We start from the raw sequence: 22,640 nt of genomic DNA, 5'->3' as shown, positions 1-22,640 counted from the left end.
TTTGACCTTGTCCACAAAAGTTCACGAACACTGACATCTCATCACTCCTATCCAAGAAAGGGTCCAGCACCTCATTGAAATGCCCACCAAGGATGATATTGCTACATCCCTGATCCTGCAAGGTCTGTGCTATCCCCCTGAAAATTGAGCCATCGTCTAGAGTTGGGGCATATATATTGCACAAAGTGAACATCACCCCCTGCAAGCACACCGAGAAGCTGATCATTCTACCCTCCTTATATTTCTACTCAGAGAGGACCTGGATCACCAGGCCCCTGCGAACCAGAATTGCCACACCCCTAAAGCAGGAATTGAACGATGAACCGTACACCTGCCCTACCCATCCACGCTGTGGTTTCAAAGTCTCCAATTCAGTGAGGTGTGTCTCCTGTAAAAACACTATATCTGGCTTCAGGTTATGTAAATGAGTCAGGATCTTCTTCCTTTTAAGGGGATTGTTAACCCCATTAACATTACAAGACACCACCTTTTAATCATTTCCAGAGGTAGGCATGTCAACAGACTTGCAAGGTAACCTTTCAACAAGCACTCATTCCGGAATATAGACACCGAAAAGAAGAACCACCCAACAACCCCTTAGGACACCACTCGGGGACCTGTTTTGGCTTCTTGGGGATGGGGTTTTCGCAGTGTCAATCCTTTTTTTGGTATTAATCATTAGTGTAAAATCTTCTCCAGGACAGGGGCAGGAGCTGCAGGCTCAGGCTGCTGCTCCAACGTCCAGCATTCTAGAATCCCCAGGATGTGCTTCTTGAAGAAGTCTATATCCGTTATTCCCTCAAAGATGACGGTTCGCCTGGAGATAACCTCTTATGTAGACCTTCACTGGTTTCTTTGACTGTGGTGTACTTGACAGGTGCGATGACCAGCATGTTGTGGAAGTCGTTGATTTTTTTTCATTCCACTATTTTGCATTCAGAACCTGCTTCTCCTTTTAAGCATCATAGATCCTAGGTGACAGCCTAGAACTTAATTGAAACACACTTTTTCTGGACTGTCCCCAGACAAAAGTATTAAACTTTCCACAAAATATAAGGCTTCTTTTTAACTCCCTCCCGTTATAGCCCCATCAGCCAGGTTACAATGTTTCCCATTATAAAACCAAGACTCCATCTCTCAGAATGCTACCCCTCCCGGTGGATGGACCTAGGGTCCTACTAATCGATCCCATTCATGAAGGATTTAAGAACACTGTTTCTGTGCATCTGGTCGTTCAAATAGAATGACCATTCTCATGGGGAGTGCTAGTGCACAAACATTTCAGTTCCTGTTTTGGCAGCTCAAGACCTCTGCCCTGGCTCTCATGAGTATGGCCTTCGTGCCTGGTCGCAGCCCGTCTCCCATTCAACTTCTGACATTCCTACCTAATTGTTCAAAGGGCTAACTTGATACAGTTATATGTGGGTTTACTTGCAAGTTCCTTGCCGAATTGGGAATCGGATTGTGATAATCAAGCAAAAGATGAGCCCTCGTTGTTCTGTGTCTCCAACACGGCTGCAAGGATTCAGGCCTATTCTTGAATGCTGCCCTAATTCATGTTGTGAATGTCGCACACATGCAATGTATTCTAAGTGACACTATAACAAAGCAATGGTTAGTCTCTCCCTGTATGAGTTCCTAAAATACATGTGTTCCCCGTCGACTACTTCCACCCATAGGTCCCCCCTACACTGCCCTCTAGGCATTCTCTGCAGTTTAATATATTTTCTGCAATCTAAATCGTTTGGGAGGGGCGGTGTTCTGAAATTGCATCCCTTCATATACAGATTTAGCCCAAAGATTAATTGATGAAGATTAAAGTATCCTTCTACATCATCATGCGCTCTGCCAAAATATTGTGCATCAGATGTGTGGTTTCTGTGTAGTGCCACAAAGTGTGTAGAAGTGCAGTTAGCTTCTGTTTAGGCCCATCATCAATGGAGAAAATAACTGAGACAAGTCTCGTATTGGGCCAAAGTATGCATCGGCTGATATTACAGATGTATGTCATTGACAAGTATTGTGTGTTGTGGTATGCCAGAAGTAGGATTCGAACCACTGGACATGGGTACACAGAAAGGTTTATTAGCTCAAAATGAAAAATGCCTCACCAAGCCCTACTGCTATGATGAGGTTCCCTATCTTTGAATGGAAATCTAAGGTGCTCGTCAGGACGTTTAGTCAACATAAAAGTCTGTCCTTGGTCCAAAACCTTATTTAACTAACTGGCCCTACCACTATACAAAAAGGATAATGCATAAAGTAAGTGCCTATGAGGCTTGGGTTGTTGATGCCTTATAGCTGACCACCTTCTCTGTTAATAATGCTTGAAAATAAATGTTCATCAAAGGGCTCTGGGTTTAGCCTTTGCCAATAACTCCTTTCTCAAAACCAAAATTCATCAGAGTTCTTGGTTTTGCCAACAGTTCCTTACACAAAAGTCCCTCAGTTTTGCTGTAACTCAGGAAAACACAATGTGCTTCTCAAGCGATCCCAAATGATATGATATGATATGATATTTATAAAGCACCTATACAAAAGTGTTTAAAGGTGTGACAATCACACTCAGTCTTCCACAAACTTGGAAGTTTTATTGAAAAAAAAGGTTCTTTCCTCATTCCCTTCCACATACTCTTTTTCAGAGCAATTACGCTTCTTTGCAGAGCTGTAGTCAACGTTTGAAGTTTGGTGAAATGTTTCTTAAGGAACTCCTGGCCCTCTTTGTCATCCTCGTAATTAATCTCCATCTTATGGATATAATCAGTGTTTTTATCCCCTTGGGTCGCTATGCCTGTCTTAAGATGGGCTTGTATTGGTATCTCTTCATTGGGATGGAGACTAACGTTTCTAATGGACTTTGCCTCCCTTGGATATCTTCGGGTTTTGCACTTCCCTGTGCTCGTTGCGGAGCTTGACAGCCCACCTCCCTTTCTTTTGCCCAGTCCATGGCCTGATAGTCTGTGGTTGATCCAGTGACAGCAACCTTCTCTTTCGTGTGCTTTAAAATTGCACTGCTTTCCTTGTTTATTAATGGTAAAATATTACGGCATAACCAAGCCTCTGTCCCCATTCCCAGTGATGCCTCTAAAGTAAATCTTTTAAAGTTAAAGAATGTGAGATGGAGGTGCCTTAAAATGGTATAGTCATGCCTTTTTGCTAACATTACCTATGACCGAAACCCAAAAGATCAAGAAGATTTAGAGCGTTTTATGTAATTATTTGAACATTTGTAAACCAAAATGTTCGCTGTGACACCTTTCTTGGCCTTTTCTCATTCTTCATAGACACTTGCAATATATTATAAAATGTTTTGTTCATTCCATATTTTCCGCAGGACTAGTAGCCTTTGCCTTCACTTGCAGTCTTTCTAGAGTTAACCTGAAAACTGGAATCCTGAATGTAACACCCAACCTCCTCAGGTTCAGGAAGAATCGCAAAACCTTTCTTGTCCATATGTGACCTGCCCCTGGGCTTCTACCTTGGCTTCTCCTCTTCCCATGCCCTGACTCTACCCGCGATGTGCAGCGTTGCGTGAAACAAGAAAGATCAGCAGTCATGATTTTTTAGTGAAGGGGCCCTTGCACAGAATCCTAATGCCAGATGGCCACAGCCGAGGATATCATACTTTATGGAGCTAAATTGCAGACTCCCATCTCCTGGAATTGAGGGTGGATTTTCACTTCTCAATAGAACTGCCGATTAAGGTGTGTTGCTGAGTTTCTAAGACAACTTCACGAGTAAGCATGCAGTGGTTAAAGACGTCACTAGGGGTCAATGTACATACTGTGGCTTGTGGTGTAAGTAGTGCAAATATAGTAAAATGGCTGATTTGGTTTGTATTTAGGAAGAGCTGTGTGGCTCCTTGTCATACTGAATACTCTAGTAGGGATCCTCAACCAGTGCATTGCCTCCTTTTCATTGGGGTATTTCTCAGGAAGATTTGTCAATCCCTGTTGTCTGTGTGCATGAACCCATAAGGGAGCACGTAACGGGGCAATGCACCCCCTGGGAAATGCACAGACCATGAACTGCTCAGTGTGAACGTGCATGCCAGAATGCAGCACGGATTGCACAAGGTGGGGTCAGGGACGTCATTTCACCAAAATGCCAGGGGTAGCGGAAGTGACATCACAGTGCCACACCCCCAAGAGTGACATCACAGGAAGTGATGTTTGGCCACACCCCCACAGGAAGTGATGTCATTAGACCACACCCCACAGGAAGTGATGTAATTTGACACCACCCCCCCACAGGAAGTGATGTAATTTGACCACGCCCCCACCATGACATCACAGGAAGTGGCCTCATAAAGCATTGTCCCTCAGTGCACTAAGAAAAAAATTGCTATGATATCAGTGTATTGTGACATTTCATACAAGAATGGATCATCATATGTAGCAGTGTCAAGGTCCATGTTGCCACATGAAGTGTATGAACCCCAATCCCCTCTTTATGTGGATCTGCCCTGTTATTTAAACAGGACTACAGAGCAAAATCACATTCTGGGGGGACAGGGATAGGGGAAAGCCAGGATAAAAGGGGAGAGGGAGAATATTTCAACAGCAAACATGTATGGCATCCTCAGTTTTTAATGATTCTTCTTCTTGTGTTATTTTGGCTGCCAAAAGATTAGTTCAAAATGTGTTCAAGGCATACAGTACATTACTGAGTGATACAAAATTCAGTACCAAAATCCTCATCAGTCCTGTCCCCATATTTTATGGGGAAAAAATCCTGGCTGCATTTTGCATTACTCCCACACTCACCAACACTCTTTATATACCTAGGTTTCTGTTCCTACATGTTAATTGTCCTCCACACCCCGCACCTCTCCACCATGGTACACATTCCAACAATTAGTACTATTATATAGATTTTGGGATAATGCCCAACAGTTGCTCTTCCTTCACTCTGATCATAAAACTTAAAATGTAGTTTCTTACCAGATTAATCTATAATTTCCAAAGGGGGCGTCAGTGAATGGCGCCATTAATGATGACTTGTGTTCAGCAAGATACACCTCCTTCGACTCTGCGGTGGCACGGCTGCGGCAAAAGGGAAAAGGGGCACTGTTAGCAAAGGCAGACATTGAGGCCGCCTTTGTGCTACTGCCTGTACAACCTGAGGACTATCATCTGCTGGGCTTTCAGGTGGAGGGGAAATATTATGATAAATGCTTGCCCATGGGGTGCTCTATCTCATGTGATTACTTTGAGACATTCTTGGAATGAGTAACAAAGAGGGAATGCAAGTGGGCCAAGGTCCTCCATAATTTGGACAACTTCCTCTTTATGGGTAAAAGGGACACAAATGAGTGTGCCACGGTGATGAAACATTCCAGAAGGTGGCCAAAGAAATGGGGGTGCAGCTAGGAGCAGAGAAGATGGAGGGTCCTACCACCTCCCTTTTTTATTTTTTGGGTGTTTGACTGCGAGGTGGGTGAATGTCGGCTCCCGGAGGACAAAGTGCAGGACTTCAGGGAGGCATGGTGAGGAGGGGACAGGGCCTCGTACCACTTGCCAGTAGAAGTGTTAACAAATGCATAATGATTCTTATTAATGATTGTGTTTTAGGAATGTCACATTTATAGTGTTGATTTATGTTTGCTGTAGTATTAAACAATGTGGCCGGTATGGCATCCAAAGTGAGAGTCACGTGTGTTCACTCGTCCCCGGGGCATGCCCACCTGCTCAGCCCATTCTTTTTCTCTAGGTAACTGCATCATTGATCCTATACTTATCTGCCCCCCATTACACACGCACACCAATGCTCCTATACTCATGTTTCTATGCACATTTCTAAATGCTGTCAACATTGCAACTAAACCAGGAGTGTGCAGCCAATTACTAACGAGTCGTTTTGGACTACAACACCCATCAGACCTAGCCAGCATAGTCATTGGGATACTGCGACTTGTAGTACAAAACATCTAAAGAGCTTCAAGTTGCAGAACCCTGCCCTAAACTGACTGAATGTTTCTTTGCACATCTATACTTTGTCAGTACTCCTGTACACATATAGGACACAATGCACATCTATAAGTGGCCACCTTTATGATCCTCTACTCCCATATTCCTCCCTGCAAATGCATAAGTTATCTCCTTGGTGGCCCTTTAGTCATTGAGGTTCCTATACACACCTGTGTGTGACCTCTGTAGGAAACCTATGATCCTTAGGACTCAGTGCACATGTGTAAGTGACGTCCTTAGTGGACATAGTCATCTATGATCCTATCCACTTGTGCTCCTATACTGCTCTGGGTATCCACGGGCAGCTATCAGTCACCTTCAAAGTGCTGCTCCACTCCTTAATAGCCAATGCATGTGTATAAGTGAATTCCTAAGTGTTTCTATGCTACCAAGTATCCCTGTGCATGTCTACAAGTGCTCTCATCAGTAACCTTACCCTTCTCTCTGGATATTGGGACTTAGCCCCATGATTTCGTTTTTTTAAATTAAAAAGTGATTTCAAGCAGTGTACAGGTAGCCATCCACAACCCACCCCAATCCCTCTTCTTGCTTCCCAGTCCTCACCCAGATCCCACCCTAGCCCGACACCTGATTGGGCCTGCTACCCTGCTTTGAACACCCAGAGGGTGTTACTGCGTTGTACATGCTTGCACTGCTTTACTAGATGCAGCCTGACCCTGGTAAGTGTGCCTTGAGCTCCAAAGAGCTCTGTTTTCATTTGGCCGTATTGTGTATTTATTTTTAGTTAAAGGTGATTTCCAGCTGCCTCGCGGAGTGCACGTAGCCATCCACCACCCACCTCTGAGCCCTCTTCCAGCATCCCAGTCACCAACCTTCCACGTCCTTGCCCGTCCCTTACCCACCCTAATTGGCTGATTGTGCACGTTAGTAAAGTGAATTAGGTGCTGGCCGTGCTGCCTGCCGTCGGCACCAAATTCATTTTACTAACGTGCAAATATGTGTCGGCGGCAGCTTGCAAGCCGCCGCCGACACATATGCACGTTAGTAAAATGAATTAGGTGCTGCTGGCCGTGCTGCCTGCCGTCGGCACCAAATTCATTTTACTAACGTGCAAATATGTGTCGGCGGCAGCTTGCAAGCCGCCGCATATGCACGTTGGTAAAATGAATTAGGTGCTGCTGGCCGTGCTGCCTGCCGTCGGCACCAAATTCATTTTACTTACGTGCAAATATGTCTCGGCGGCAGCTTGCAAGCCGCCGCCGCCGACACATATGCAGGTTAGTAAAATGAATAAGGTGCTGCTGGCTGTGCTGCCTGCCGTCGGCACCAAATTCATTTTACTTACGTGCAAATATGTGTCGGCGGCAGCTTGCAAGACGCCGCCGACCCATATTTGCACGTCAGTAAAATTAATTTGGTGCTGCCTGCCTGCCGTTGGTCGGCGGCGGCGACCACCACGCTGGACTCAGTCTCAGTCACTCACCTCGAGACGAGTCGGCAGGAACTGGGAAGTCACTGGGAGACGAGAAGCGCACCACACGCTTTCGCCATTTTACGTACAGCAAGCAACAATAATGAAAATGGAGGCCAACACAAGCGTCGCAGCACGCTGTGGCCACGCCCCCTCCTCCTCTGATTGGTCAATGCCAGAGGTCGCAAGAGATTGACAGGGGTCGCTGGCCAATCGCCAGCGGTCGCTCTTGCGACCTCTGGCGACCCCCAAATGACGTCCCTGGGTGGGGTACAGCAAGGGTCTCTTCCAGACTCGATGCACAGTGTGGAACTGTTCCAGCCATTAAACTATGTTCTCTTTCATCCCGGCAGAGAGAGGTTTTCAAGGTGGTTCATGTGGAATAGATTGGATATTATTGGGCTCTACAGAAAATATATATTTTGTGTGCAATCGAGCAGTCAGTTTTTGTTGGGCATGACTCCTTCCCCTTTGTGTGAGTCTCCACCCCAAAACCCTAAAGCTCTGGTGACCGGGCACTTTGCTAAGGGGAATTTGATTACTGTACCTTTTATATGCGAAAATGGCAGCTGGTGGACGAACTTGTTACCTGGAAGGTGTTTAGTTCCTGCCACAGAGTGAGATGAAATCTTGCTCTGCATTGGAGCCTCTCATTGTGCCATATTTGTGTTATATAATGGTACAATAAGGGGATCAATCACCTTGAAACACCTCATATGAGCAGCAGGAACTGAACAGAAAACCTTGCTAGCGCTTAAAAGTAAGTAAAGTGCATCAATCTCATTTTAACTGCAAGTCAAACATTGACTGGCAGAGCTCTTGGGCAGGAATAGCTCACTCCTCAAAGGCCTCCCATCGTCCTCCCTTCCGCCCCTGAGAAGTGTCCTACATGCTGCCGCACACCTCATCAAGGGTCTATGCAGGTACGATTGCATCACCCCGGCCCTCATTGGCCTTCACAGGCTCCCACTGCACGCATCAATTACCTTCAAGTATTGCTGCATCATCAATAAGGCAGTCGCCCTCAAATCACCCAACTACCCCACGGAGAAACCCACCTCTGGCAGGCAGCGCACCACCAGAAGCCAGGGCGCGTTCAGACTTGAAATCTGCTGCTGCATAAAGAAAAGGGCCAGAAAACAAGCCTGCTCTGTCTACGCCCTAAGACTATGGAACCTACTCTCCATCCGCAACAGACTCGCCTCCACGCTCCTACAATTCAGACAAGAACTCAAGACCCACCTCTTCAAGGAGTCTCTCCTCCTCAATGCCTAGGCCATCTCGTCACCCCTCGCCCAACCTCACTTGCAAGATGACACCCGCCCCTCTCTTCCCCGCCACAACTGTAACCCTCCTGTGCCCCACTGTATCCTACCCCCCGCTGTATATCTGTTCTGTTGTTACCTCTGAAAAGCGCTCCATTATGCATCTTTACTCATGTACACCTCTGTGGAGTGCTCCGTTTCGAAGGCAGGTCTGCGCTCAATAAATACCATAATAATAATTTTAAAATAATAATAGAGTGCTGGCTCGAGATAATAAGTGCCGGGAAACCCATAGAAGTGGTTCATTCACTGCATATGAACAGAGGACTAGTACTTAGAAATGCAGCCGCCGTATAAGACAACTGCAATGCAGAAGAATGAGGACTGTATGATAAGTGTGTCAAATAAGAATACACAATCAAATTAGAATGATACAAGGAGTACACATTACATTATTGAAGGTTTGTACTGTTCCTACCCTTTCAATGACCTATGCCAGTCCATATGTGACTTGCAGTTAAAATTACATGTATGCATGTGTCTTACTTTCAAGCCCTACCCAGGTGTTCTGTACAGTTCCTGTTGTTCATGTGAGATGTTTCAAAGAATTGATCTGCTTATTTTACCATAACATACACAGAATTATGGCAACTGTTTTTCCTTGTTAGTATATCCCTCATTCCTAGATGAGGAGCCCCACACAACCAGTGCAGAAGCACGATTTAGAGCTTGGCAGAGCAGAGTAGGGCAGAGGGTGCTTGGGGATGGTGCAGTCTCATTGTCACTTAATTCCCATTGTCTGAGGCACTGATTGTCCATTTGATATTCTCCATCCGGGGAGTGTGGATTTTTTCAGAAAGGCATCCTTTCCATCTTCATCGGAGCCAAGGCGGCTATAACTTTTTTCCCAGAGGCATGTAGTTAACACTATAATATGCACCAATATACACTGGCTAAACCATAGTCTTTTTGTGAGCATTAATCCAACATGCACATTCTAGGACTTAGTTGGGATAAATAGTACCAACGACATGTTTTACTGATGTCAACTGCCCATTGCTGCAGCTGTCCTAATGTCCCACTTTTAAATAACTAAAAACTTAACCTTGCTGTGATAGTTGTTGCAATATGTTTTGAGCAGCTTCTAAGCACATTATTCTAACCTTTATCCCACCTGCTCTGGTCCCGTCCAGAAGAATTCTCACTGATCACCCATTCCTATTAACCATTACTCTAAATGTTAACTTGATTTGATAAAAATGCATCAGAATCATTATAAAAAGCCATCCTTTTGTGGCTGCTTTATGAATTTGTTTTGGGGGAACACCCCATTTCCTGCTAAGAATTGCTTACTAGTAATATCTTTGGTTTGTTCCCTAAAATTGGAGAGAAATCGTTTTTAAGAAGGGCAGTCCTTTCCTTTGCAGAGTATAAAGGGATCCAGCCATTCGCCCGTGAGACCCGATAAAATACATGTACGTTTTTCACCCATGATTCTGCTAGAAATGTCTGTAACTAAAGACTTGATAACATGCAGAATTGTGTAATGGTACAGATGTGGGCATCCTCTTTTGCTGTGTTTGCCTTTCCATATCATTTTGTGGGGTCCTATATGCCAATGTAAGTTCCTCAAGATTGGAGTCCTTGAAGTGCATAACTCTAGAGGGCGGGCGTAGGTGGTAGTTATACAAGTCAGGTAACTTATTCTAAAAGTATAATCTTTCTGCTCCTCCAGCCCATGGCCACTAAACCCATCCTGCAGCATTCTGAACCCCTTGCTAACCTATTTATGGTTTGTAAACCCATCCTGCAGCATTCTGAACCCCTTGCTAACCTATTTATGGTTTGTAAACCCATCCTGCAGCATTCTGAACCCCTTGCTAACCTATTTATGGTTTGTAAACCCATCCTGCAGCATTCTGAACCCCTTGCTAACCTATTTATGGTTTGTAAACCCATCCTGCAGCATTCTGAACCCCTTGCTAACCTATTTATGGTTTGTGTTTAGTAACTGTCCATAGATTGGTATTAAAAGGTAGAATGGTAGCATGATTCTTTGTAATTCTTAATGTGTCTTTCTTTCAAATGTTCTAGTTTTTGCCCAGTAAGTGCTTTGCTGTATCTAGATGTCTTGACCTGTATCTAGGAAATGTCTCTGATATTACTTGGAGTAAATGGTGAAGGAGTAAATGCCTTTTCTCTATGACTAGTTGTGGCTTCATTTCATTCAAGTCTTTGGAGCAATGTACCTATCTTGACACTTAATATAAGTGAGCGCTTTTTTTCAGGGAAAACACTACTTGCATCTCCCTTGATAATTATTAACCAGAATCACCTTCCAACACATCAGCAGTACCAAGCAGTCCTACTTCCCTCCCCCGCCTCCCCACCACTCCACGGCTTCAGTTCAGACCTCGGTCCTTTTCTCTTTTAATTATATTCCCCTTAGTGACATTATTAAAGCTTATTCGTGAGCCCCTGAGCAATCAATACTGTTAAATTATTGCACCCTTGTTGAAATCCCCTCCCACACAGCAATGTGCTAGAAACGGAGTACATTTAGTTGATAGTGTACAAAGATATGGTACGGTCTATATTAAGTGAGTAAACTAAAAGGATTTAAATCATTTTTCTAGGCTTATCTCTAAAATAATACACCCCAAAACCTAAATTAACTTGAGTATTGAAAACACTAATGCAAACGCTGGGACTGATGTGCAGTTGGGAAACCATGGACAAAATATCAGGTTTACTTTTTCCTTATGGACCTCCGACTTGCATTAGAAATCCATGTGCTGTTCAGAATGCCCCATATGTTTCCAGATGAAACACAAGAGAGTGGTAATAATGGCTCCACGCAGTAATAATGGCTCCTCGCAGTAATAACGGCACCTCAGCCTAACATCTTGAAACAAAAAAAGCAAAAACGACTTCTTTAGATAATTTTGGACTATGTACCACTAATTCACCAGCTCAGTCAAACACCGCTTCCAACCTGATGACAACTATGAAAGTTAGTATTACAGTGCTAATCCCAGGAAACCACAGCAGCTAGTTAGTATTACAGTGCTAATCCCAGGAAACCACAGCAGCTAGTTAGTATTACAGTGCTAATCCCAGGAAACCACAGCAGCTAGTTAGTATTACAGTGCTAATCCCAGGAAACCACAGCAGCTAGTTAGTATTACAGTGCTAATCCCAGGAAACCACAGCAGCTAGTTAGTATTACAGTGCTAATCCCAGGAAACCACAGCAGCTAGTTAGTATTACAGTGCTAATCCCAGGAAACCACAGCAGCTAGTTAGTATTACAGTGCTAATCCCAGGAAACCACAGCAGCTAGTTAGTATTACAGTGCTAATCCCAGGAAACCACAGCAGCTAGTTAGTATTACAGTGCTAATCCCAGGAAACCACAGCAGCTAGTTAGTATTACAGTGCTAATCCCAGGAAACCACAGCAGCTAGTTAGTATTACAGTGCTAATCCCAGGAAACCACAGCAGCTAGTTAGTATTACAGTGCTAATCCCAGGAAACCACAGCAGCTAGTTAGTATTACAGTGCTAATCCCAGGAAACCACAGCAGCTAGTTAGTATTACAGTGCTAATCCCAGGAAACCACAGCAGCTAGTTAGTATTACAGTGCTAATCCCAGGAAACCACAGCAGCTAGTTAGTATTACAGTGCTAATCCCAGGAAACCACAGCAGCTAGTTAGTATTACAGTGCTAATCCCAGGAAACCACAGCAGCTAGTTAGTATTACAGTGCTAATCCCAGGAAACCACAGCAGCTAGTTAGTATTACAGTGCTAATCCCAGGAAACCACAGCAGCTAGTTAGTATTACAGTGCTAATCCCAGGAAACCACAGCAGCTAGTTAGTATTACAGTGCTAATCCCAGGAAACCACAGCAGCTAGTTAGTATTACAGTGCTAATCCCAGGAAACCACAGCAGCTAGTTAGTATTACAGTGCTAATCCCAGGAAACCACAGCAGCTAGTTAGTATTACAGTGCTAATCCCAGGAAACCACAGCAGCTAGTTAGTATTACAGTGCTAATCCCAGGAAACCACAGCAGCTAGTTAAGATATTGATGAATGGATAGCTTTATTCAGATACTCCATCAGAGCAGGAAACACACAAATCATTACAGTACCAATCGAAACTCATCACATACACGTACAAAAGTAACTGCATTACACAGGCCAAAAAGAACTACATTACAGACTACAACAATTATAAAGATAAAATATAGTTAATCAGGACCGCTATTATATCAGAATCTCTCGTTTTTGCCAAGCAGCGTCTGCATATTCTGAAAATGACCAAACCAGTGCGTGAGAAATCGAGGCTTTGAAGAACAGCGTTGCTCCTCTGGAGCTCATAACGTTATTAGATACAGTATGCGGTACCATGAACGTTTGACTCTACGCCCTATAGGCAGGGCAAAACATATACAATGAGATAATGATTCAGAAACACTTTTGCAAAACGGGCAGCAAGCTAAACTCTTTATCCCAACTATCGTTAGTACTGGTAAGAGATTAAGCATGAATTTAATATACAAATCTCGTTTTCTTGGGTAAACTAACCATTCGAGATATTACTTGCAGTTCCAGAACGACTTCAAACATAAATATTCGATTGACATGGCACGAAACTTGCGGCTAGTCAAGAAATGGGATACAATTTAATACCGGTTTGATAAAGTCAACCATTTCCAGTGATGTCCTTCATTTTGTTTCAACAATTCTCACTTGGTGCTTTTTTGCAGTTCAGTTCGACTCTTGTATTGCTACGAAGCCAGACAAGTTAGACTTGAAGCCATAGAACATATTTGATAAGTAGTATATGTGACAAATCTAGAAGTGTCGTCACTGATTTCCTCGAGGGAGGTTTCCCTTACGTGGCCAGGGAAAGGCAGAAGATACCTGACTCTGACCCTGAGGGCAGTTATCTGCGGGAGTGCCATGTAGGGGAGGACAAACTCCAGGGGGAGCAAACTAAACGCCCTAAATCAGAACAATCACTTAACTGCATACCTGAGTGAGAGACATTCCCCCTTTGCACTTTTTTGTATGGCTTATTGTGATGTGGACAAGGAATCCTCAAGTTTTTCCAATCACCAGCCTTGCATTTCCCCCCGCCCCTGTTTTAGTAGTGAGACGAGGAAGCAGGATGCAGTAATGAGGACGATGGGAAGCGGTAAGCCCACACCATGCTCTATTCGTTGGAAAAAGCTAATCGGGGCTGGGACATTTAAATATGCACAGGTGATCAGAAGAGGAGGCTGACTGCTCCCAGCGTTGGTTGGGACACGGGAAGAAAGGCACTGACATGCTGAAGCAGAGATGCTGATAAAGCCGGCGTGCAGCAAAGTCAGACAGAGGAAGGTTTGCTGCAGCAGTAGAAAAGCAGGGACCAAGGAACCAATAAGATGCATTCCCGGTCAGCATGCAGAGACAAAAGATAATAGTAACACGCAACAGATGCCGAAGCTGCCAGTCAAGACCGGTAAGCCCAGGCAAAGCAAATGGGATACCCTTTCGTTTCAGGGCTAATGCTGTGTACCGTTGGCAGCGCGAGATTGCCCAGAAAAGGGAGCTGAAGTGTTTGACATGAACCTGAAACTGTAGAGTAAAGGTCAGTGCCCCATTATTTGAAAAACCTAATTTGTTGGCTACAGAAGAAGGGGAAGGTTGAGCTAAACGCTGTGGCAGGAGAGTATACCAGGCACAAGTAGATGGATTATGATACCCTGCCAAGAGAGTATACCAGGAACAGGAAAAGGCTAAGAAGGCTCATCGGCTGAAACCCTTCCATGAACTGTAAAAAAATGTAATAATAAAGGAAGAGCCATACCCCTTTTGGGAGACATGATACCCTGGTAGGACAGTATACCAAGGATAGGAAAAGGAAAATATAATAAGGGAAGAACCAAATACCTTTTGGAAGACATGCTACCCTGGCAGGAGACTATACCAGGGGTAGGAAAAGAAAAATATAATAAGGAAAGAACAATACCTCTTTTTGGAAGACAAGTGAGATCAGGAGAGCAAGATACTACATATTGTAAAGGACTTGGTGTGAGTGAAGAAAACTCAGGGGAGGAGCTGTCTCCCTTGAGCTTGTAAGGTATCAAGTGACAGGGGTGTTGCTAGGACTGGAAAATATCCTGGGCCTCCGCTAATGTCCGGACTGTCAGAACTCTGGGCTAGCTAACCTTTTGGTTGTAGCCCCTGAGCTTCTATCCGAGGCTACAACCAAAAGACCAGGGTTATAGCCCCCTCAGCCCCCCCTCCAGCAACGCCTTTGTCAAGTGAAACCTTATTATAGCTTTCACTGGGGGGTGCACATGGTCTTTAACAGCCTGCCAGCCCATGCTTTGGTTTGACCAAGTAAAGGGAGGGTCTCAGCTTGGGTTGTGGGTGGTTAAAGTCCATGTTTGCCCCCCCAAACGCCCCGGCTGGGGTGTGAAAGCTATTGGCTCCCCAGGATTTCCTGGGGTACAGATAGGTTTTTTCTCTTTTTTCATCCACCTGGAGATGAGCTCAGCACAAACCCATCTCCCGCTGGAGAAAAAATAAAATACCCAAAATGGCCAGATGGGAGGAGTATCGGGGACCGGAGCACAAGGCTCTGGTCCCACAGGTACGTTAGGGTTGGGGGAAGGGGAATTGAGTTTTTCTAATGTGGGCAGGAAACAGGGAGAGCCTCCCTGTTGCCTCACCACGTTATAAAGAAAAAGGAAAATAAAAAGTACCACCCGGGGAAGGGCCTCGGGTGGCTGGAACAGCGGGCAGAGATTGTGTATTCTCCAGCATGGGGTCTGGCATGGATTCACATGCTCATGAATATTCCCTGTCATCAGGCTGGGAATCCTCTGTAAAGAAAAAATCAGTTTCAGTTTAGTTTCTGAACTGTCTTTCTCCTAATAACCAATCACTGGTCTCTGGGTCATACTGCCCCCAACCAATGACTGCCCTCTACCTAAGCCCCTCCTCTGGCAGCCATCTTCAGATTTTTATCGCATTTTTATCGCAGGAGTCCTTGTGCTGTAGCTCTCAAGCTTTTACTGCGTTTTGCGATTTTTCAAAGAGTTTAATCTAATTTTTTCGGTCAATCGAGTCTCAAGCTCCACCGTTTCTACTTCTGATCAACAGGGGACCCGTTTTGGAATTTTCTACGCCCCTCAAGGGCAAAGTTTTCATCGAGTTTCGCTTCTCGGAGGATTCTGGAAGATCTTTGAGGCCTACCCCGCCTGGACATGGCCCAGGACAAAGGAAACACGACGCCCGGATCCAAGCTGTTCAGGAGCTGCCCTGGATGCGGATTGCAGAATGTCTTCAAGGAGGATGTGCATTCCAGATGCCTCTACTGCCTTCACGAAGACAAAACGCACGTGGAGAAGGACTGTGCGTTTTGCAAGAACATGTCAGAGCAGACTGAGGGATTGGCGTATCCGCCTCACCAACTAGCTGGAAGGGAAGAGCCCAGCAGCAGGTGAGAAGAAGTAGTCCAAGCGGTCTTCTAAGTCCTTTGAGGGCGCTCCGGCGACGGGGGCCCAACAAAAGGAAAAGCACTGCAAGTCCGCGGGCACTGGGAGCGGCGAACGGTGAGGCTCCTACGCTGCCAGGCAGGGTGCACTTTCACCGACGCCATCAACCACGAGCCAACGCTCTGGCTCGGGGAAGAGGAAATCGGAGAACCCGGGTAAGCTTCGGGAGAAGCCCCTGTCGATCCCGACGGAGAAAGCCAAGGGGGAGCAAGGCGGTGACCCTCCCCCCAAGGTGAAGGATTCAGACACGCCCAAGGACGTGAAGGCCTTGATTCACCCAGCTAAGGCCTCTATCGAGGGAGTCGCGGCGGCCCTGGCAAAGCCAATGGGGGTGACCTCGGGGCCTAGAGTTTCCCTGCCACCACGGAGGGAATCCTCTTTTCAGCCCATCGATAAGACCCCAGTGAAACCACAGGTGGAAAAAGAGTGTGGGGGCCCGGTGGCCATCACGGACACAGATACAGCCTCTGAAGAGGAGCTGGCTGGAGTCGCGAAGATCCTGAACAAGAAGTTCTAGGAGGTCCGGTCCCACGGGAGGGATCCCAATGAGGCGGATGAAGAAAGCGACAGTGGTGCCGACGAGGAGCCCGTGGAGGCGGAGGATTCCACTCCCCAACCGTTGAGCCCATCGCAACCTTTACCTGGGCCACAAGACAATTCAGGAGCAATCTTGATGGCAATCCCAGGCCCTGTGTACGGAGATAAGGACAAGGTTGCCTTTACCCCCAACTGATGATCCAGCAGAGCCTGGACCGTCAGGAAGCCCTCCAGGCAAGCGGAGAAGAGTTCATACCCCCCGCCCTTCCAGCCTTCTTGGCCTTCGTAGCCTTCTTCTCCTTCCCCCGGATCTGAGGGATGACACGGGAACAGAGACGTTGATGACGAGGACGGATGACGACGGTGGCGACAACGGGATGGACCTCCCATCACCACCTCCTCGGGCTTCCCGGCCTGACGAAATTGGCTCTTTCCACACCATGATCGCCAGGGCATCCAAGCTCTTCCAGCTCTGCTCCGAGGAACAGAAGAAAGAAGGTTTCCTCTATCAACGGCGCGAGGCCAAGAGGATGACGGTCCTCTTCATTCCTTTACTTGATGACATCTGGGGCCAAGGGCTCTTGGTCCTGAAGAACCCGTCCACGGCTCTTGCCAAGAGAGACCGATACGAGAAGAAGTACCGGGTCCCGGATTCTGCCCCCATGTGCCTTAGGGTGCAGCCGACCCCGGATTCGGTCATCTCCGCAGCGGCCAAGAAGAAAGCGGCGGGGGCGACGGCCTCAACTTCGACTTCCCCGCCGGATGGCGAGGGGAAGAAACTGGACACCATGGGACGGCGGATCATCTCGGCGGCGGCGGCGACGATTAAAGCGGCCAACCCCCTCGCGATTGTGGCCCGCTGTGACAGGGAGCTGTGGATTAAGATCGCTCCCCTGCTGGACTTCCTCCCAGACTACAAGAGGTCTGAAGCCCTGGAGATCCTTCAGGAAGGCGAGGTGGCATCGGAACCACGCCATAACGGTGGCCACAGACATTGCGGACACTGGTTTTCGCCAAATGGGCAACAGCGTTTGCCTTCGCCGGTGTGGTTGGCTCAAGGCAACCGATTTCCGCCAGGACGTACAGACCAGAGTTCTGGACATGCCTTTCGACGGGAACAATCTGTTTGGCAAGACAGTGGATGAGTCACTGCAGGCCATCAAGGCCGACACGGAGACGGCTCGGGCCTTGGGTGTTCTGCAATGACGACGGGCACCCTTTCGGAACTCCAGAGGCAAGCAAGCTGCCTCCAAAGGATTCGGCAGTGGCTCCTCTAGGTACCGCCAGGCAGCATGCTCCTTGTCGCAGGAGGCCTACATAGGATGCGGCAAGTCAGGAGGACCTCGTTGTCGTCGCCAAGGAGGCCAAGGCGGCAAGGCCGCTGCCAAGCAGGACTGAACCGGCCGTAGCGTCAGGCACCCACCTGAGCACCCTGGTGGGAGGCCGGCTGGCGAAGTTCGTCAGCGTGTGGGAGTCCATCTCCACCGACTGATGGGTGCTGGATGCCCTGGCCCCTCGAGTTTCTAAAGAAGTTTCCCCTCATTCCACCCGTTGTCAGGAAGGAAAATCACGTCCCTCAACTGCTGCTGGAAGTAAGGGCAATACTGAAGAAAGGAGCCATCAAGCTCGTCCCAAAGAGGCTCCGGGGTGTACTCACGAAACTTCCTCGTAAGAAAGAAGACCGGCGGCTGGCGACCCATCCTGGACTTTTGTCAACTAAACAAGTATCTCAAGTCCCAGAAGTTCCGGATGGTCACCCTCCAGCACGTGCTGGGACAGCTGGAGGAAGGCGACTTCCTATTGTCGCTGGACTTGGAGGATGCCTACTTCCACATCCCCATCCTAAAAGGACATTGAAAGTTCCTGAGATTCGTAGTCCAAGGGCGACACTATCAGTTCAAGGCCCTTCCCTTCGGATTGAAGTCGGCACCCAGCTTCTCCCTCAGAGGAAAGGACGAAGGCCATCCTGGGCAAGGTGCAGCGGCTGTTGACCGTGGACGTGGCCTGGGTGAGGTCCGTCAAGTTCCTACTTGGCATGATGTCATCATGCATCTACCTCATGCACCTATGTATCAGGAATGGCACTCTGTCAAGAGTGGCACAGGGTACCCAGGTAGATTTTGGGTGGCTGTGCCGAAGTAAGGTAGCAGATAAGCACACACAGCAGGGAGTTAAACAAGAAAGAAGAGTAGGAAACTGTAGCTGTGAGCCAAAAGGGGCAAAAGATACAAAGGTACAAACAAACTGGATTCCCTCTTGGGGTGTATGCTGAAATGGGAAAGAGTGTTCCACGTCCTTGGGAAACTCCAGCCTTCTGCACAGATTGCTATAACAGAGGCCCACGCTGTATGCTCATGGCTGGGAACAACAGCAGTGGGTGTCTGTAACACTGAAAACGCGACAAGGGAAGGGGCAGAGGTTGCCTGCCGGATACCAACAGGCAAGCTCTGTACAAAGGGATTACATAAGACACATGAGAAGACAAGAACAGATAAACCCAGCGAAAAGGAAGTCAATGAGCAATCTAGCAGAAGGAAATGAAGGAAAGTCAGTTAGACTGAAGTAGATAACCTAAGGTGGAGTACAGAGGAATCAAGGAAGAGAACAAGGGAGTAGCAGTCAGGAAAACAGAAGGGCTGCAAAGTAGGAAGCAGGTCTGCAGTCAAGAGTAGCACTAGGTGCAGGCAAACTGTAGTGGACTGCGGAGGACTGTAGTAGGCTGCAAGGCAGGGAGTCCAGAAGAACAGGACAGAGAGAGATTAGTAGTAGGTGACAGACAGAGAGCCCAAAAGAATAGGGCCGCGAGGTAGGGAGCCCAGAGGAGCAAGGCCGTAGGTAGCTAAGTGTAAAACAGGCTGTAAGGCAGAGGAGTGTAGCAAGCCGCAAGGCAGGGAGCCCAGAGGACAAGGGCTGGAGGCAGCGGAGGGGGACAGGCTGCAAGGAAGGAGCCCAGAGGACAAGGGCTGTAGGCAGCAGAGGGAGACAGGCTGCAAGGAAGGAGCCCAGAGGACACTGGCTGTAGGCAGCAGTGGGAGCAGGCTGCAAGGTAGGGAGCTCAGAGGACAAGGGCTTGGAGACAGCAGAGTGTTGCAAGCTGCAAGGTAGGGAGCCCAGAGGACAAGGGCAGTAGGCAGCCGGAGTGAGGCAGGCTGTAGGCAGGGAGCCCAGAGGACAAGGGCTGTAGGCAGCCGGAGTGAGGCAGGCTGCAGGGCAGGGAGCCCAGAGGACCAGGACTGTAGGCAGCCGGAGTGAGGCAGGCTGCAGGGCTGGGAGCCCAGAGGACAAGGACTGTAGGCAGCCGGAGTGAGGCAGGCTGCAGAGCAGGGAGCCCAGAGGACAAGGGCTGTAGTTAGAAGGCAGCGGAGCGAGATCGGATGCAAGGCAGGGAGCCCGGGATCAAAGGGCACTGGATCAAAACATGATAATGCAGCAACAGGAACAGCATACAATGTAGCAGGTCAAGGCAAACAGGAGCGGGGAGATCTCAAGATGGAAGACACTGTGCTCCTGCAGGCAGCTGCTTATATACAGCCGTGCCCTGTTCTGAGGCAGGCTAATTGACAGCACCTGGGGCAGCACACATGATGACAATCTGCCTCCTCCCTCTCTGGTCCTGAGCAGGTGGAAGCAGCACTGGCCGCTAGGGCTTCTGGGGATTGTGGTCCCAATAACGATGAATGAGAATAGCCAGAAATTGAGGACTGTAGCCAGGTGCATTATGGTAAATGTAGTTAATTGAATAAAATAAGAAAAAACCAAAGTTGAGCAAATGGAAATAAAAGACCAAGGCGTGAAAAGGAGTTGTTCAAGGAGTATTAGGAGGATAAATGAGTACCAAGTAGTCCATGATGGTTGCCAATGCGTGTGCCAGCGGCGCAGGCATGTCACTATGCAGGCTGCGGATGCGTCCATTGCAAGAGTTCCTCGACGCCCGTTGGATGCAGGCGGCGGGCAGATTCGAAGACAGGATCTCGCTCAACGAGATCTTCCACCAAGTGATCCAGTGGTGCGGCACCCGTGCATATCTGGTGGCGGGTATGGACTTCCAGACCCCGGCACATCAGGAGACGGTGATGACGGATGCCTCCCTGGAGGGATGGGGAGCACACACCAGAGATCTCCACGCAAGAGGCCTTTGGCTCCTGGAGGAGAGGTCACTACACATCAATGTCCTGGAGCTCCGAGCCGTGTTCTGGGCCCTCAGGTCGTTCCTTCCGTCCCTCAAGGGCAAAGTGGTAAGGATCTTCACTGACAACACCACCACAATGTTTTACATCCGGAAGCAGGGCGGCACTAGATCCCCAGCCCTATCCAAGGAGGCCCAGGATCTGTGGCATTGGGCCGTCGCCCAATGGATGTTTCTGGTCCCCTTCCATCTGGCAGGAATAAAGAACACCATCATCGACTCGCTCAGCAGGGAGCTGCGCTCGTGCCACGAGTGGGAACTGCGTTAGTATCAGGTGGATCTACTTCTCCAGCGATGGGGCAATCCCCAGATCGACCTATTCGCGACAGCGACAAACACCAAGTGCCGGAGGTTGACCAGCAGGTTTCCCCAGCCAGGGAGCATGGGCAACGCCTTCTCTTTCCCCTGGGATGGCCTGTTTCTGTATGCGTTCCCACCGTTGCTGCTGCGACTCATCAACCAACTCAGACGGTCCCGATGCAAGATGATCCTCGTCGCACTGGCGTGGCCGAGGCAGATCTGGCTTTTGGACCTTATGGACATGTCAGCGTCCCTCCCCCAGTCAAACTGCCGACGAACGCGGACCTCCTCGCCAGAGAAGGAGGTGCCATCCTCTACCATGACCCGGGGTCACTGAACTTGCAGGCCTGGCTCCTGCAGCACTAGAGTTTGGAGGGTACGATATCCCGGTGGACTGCAAGGAGGTGCTTGCAAAGGCTAGGACGTCCTCAACTCTCAAGTGCTACGGACACAAATGGAAGAGGTTCTCTGTCTGGTGGCGCTCACAGAAGATTAACCCTCTATGGATTACCGCCCCTCAAGTGCTGCCGTACCTACTGTCGCTGGCCAAGGCGGGCCTAGCTCATGCCTCCATTAAGCTACATCTAGCGACGATTTCCCGCTACACCAGAACTCCGGGGCGATCATCTCTGTGGTCTCATCGCCTGGTGAAGGAGTTTATGAAGGGACTGTTCCAATCATTCCCGCCGGTGAAGGCACCAGCCCCAGCGTGGCAGCTCAACGTGGTGCTGAGCAGGCTCATGGGGCCGCCATTGAAGCCTTTGCATTCGGCATCATTGAAGTTCCTATCGTGGAAGACAGCGTTTCTTGTGGCCATCACCTCCGCACGACGAGTGGGAGAGATCCAGGCCCTCTCCTGTAAGCCGCCATACCTGACGTTCCACAAGGGTAGTGCTGAGGATGCACCCCTCCTTCATGCTCAAGGTGCCGTTGGACTTCCATCTCAATTAGCCCTTGGTGTTACCTGTTTTCTTTCCGTCACCTTCGTCGCCGGCTGAGAGGACTTTGCACTCACTGGATGTACCTAGAGCGCTGAAGTTCTACGTGGACGCACAAAGAGTTTTCGGATGACATCACAGCTGTTTGTGAATTTTCGACCTGTGAACCAAGGGAAGGCCCTCTCGAAGGCTTTCATTTCCAGATGGGTCTCTGGCTGTATCATTCACTGTCACCGGTTGGCAAACCGACCGTTGCCCTGCCTTCCGAGAGCACATTCAACCAGAGCGATCGCTGCTACCATGGCATTCCTGTCTGGTGTGCCTCTGCTCGACATCTGCAGGGCTGCTACCTGGAGGTCGACGCACACCTTCACGAGCTTTTACTGCGTCGACCGGGATTCCAGGGAGGAGTCCAGAGTCGGCCAAGTAGTGCAGCGCAACCTGTTCGCTTAAGGTG

The 22,640-nt window shown here is 48.2% G+C and overlaps 1 protein-coding gene across 3 annotated transcripts in view; it reads left to right on the top strand.

Moving 5' to 3' along the window:
* Positions 1-22,640, top strand: part of DGKQ (diacylglycerol kinase theta) — a 1,656,676-nt gene that overhangs the window by 1,191,361 nt on the left and 442,675 nt on the right. The gene's annotated exons all lie outside the window — the stretch shown is intronic.

The sequence above is a fragment of the Ambystoma mexicanum genome, chromosome 6p (assembly GCF_040938575.1).
Source record: "Ambystoma mexicanum isolate Mex_15411 chromosome 6p, UKY_AmexF1_1, whole genome shotgun sequence".
NCBI lineage: Eukaryota > Metazoa > Chordata > Amphibia > Caudata > Ambystomatidae > Ambystoma > Ambystoma mexicanum.
Note: the sequence above shows the minus strand (reverse complement) of the source record. Positions and strands in the feature narration are given on the sequence as shown.